This window comes from Salminus brasiliensis, chromosome 3 (genome assembly GCF_030463535.1).
Source record: "Salminus brasiliensis chromosome 3, fSalBra1.hap2, whole genome shotgun sequence".
NCBI lineage: Eukaryota > Metazoa > Chordata > Actinopteri > Characiformes > Bryconidae > Salminus > Salminus brasiliensis.
Genome location: NC_132880.1, coordinates 6,540 through 7,500, shown reverse-complemented (window position 1 = coordinate 7,500; position 961 = coordinate 6,540). Strand labels below are relative to the sequence as shown.

General features: G+C 48.3%; 1 long non-coding RNA gene across 1 annotated transcript in view; it reads left to right on the top strand.

Annotated features, from left to right (window-relative positions):
- LOC140551112 (uncharacterized) overlaps positions 1-105 on the top strand; it is an 18,301-nt gene extending 18,196 nt beyond the window's left edge. The window contains exon 4 of the long non-coding RNA XR_011979233.1: positions 1-105. This exon is cut by the window's left edge and continues 511 nt beyond it. This is a non-coding gene — a long non-coding RNA (uncharacterized lncRNA).
- Positions 106-961: the final 856 nt, after the last annotated feature.

The window sequence follows — 961 nt, the reverse complement described above, 5'->3', positions numbered from 1 at the left end:
ACTTCATCTCCGCTCAAACGCACATCCCCATCCTGGGGGTTAAAGGAGGGTCATCCATGATCATGGCTGCTAAGGTACAGAACCCCGTCAGCCTGCAGAGGTTCGGTGTGAATCTGAGCTTCACTGTAGAGAAACTGACCCACTCTGATCTCTGTACAGTGGAGGTGAATGGAAGCAGGCGTCGGTCGCCATGACTACAACACAGCTACAGCCCATAATTTATCTCCTATCCAAACCCACCAGTGCAGCTACACGAGTCTTCTGAGTTTATATGGGATGATGATGATAATGATGATGATGAAGGTAAAATAGTGAATAGAGAATCTCATCTAATCCAGTTTACTTTAGGGACTACTTTCTGTAGCTGCACTACACCCCTGCAGCATGTATCCCTCCACCATTTTAATGATCTGATTTTAAAAGCAGGTTCTAGAGCCGAACTCTTCTCAGAACTCTGGTAGAACCGTGTCTCAGGCATCAGGCAGCGTCTTCATCACCATTAGGTGAAGAACTTTCTGTGAGGAGCTTTTATTAGAGCTTCAGACGTCTGCTTCCCTTCACCTCCACTGTAGAACCACAGCTCTGCCTGGGGGAGGTTATCTAGAACCTCCACTGTAGAACTCCAACTCTGACTGGGGGAGCTTATCTAGAACCTCCACTGTAGAACTCCAGCTCTGACTGGGGGAGCTTATCCAGAACCGAGCGTTTCTGGTGAGTCTGAGACTGAAGGTTCTTCAGAATGTGAGCAGGTGATAGTTTGAGCAGTCTCAGAGTTTAGCCCCTCAGCACAGTAAGGTGTGTTAATCAGGAACTAGGGGCTTCTGTACAGACTGCTGGGGCTGCGGTTTGGCCCGGCAGCGGCCCGTAGTCTGATGATGCTTTACAACCCAAGAAATTCAGCGTAAATTTCACACGTGTGTGTGTGTGTGTGTGTGTGTGTGTGAAATCCTGTTGATGTTAC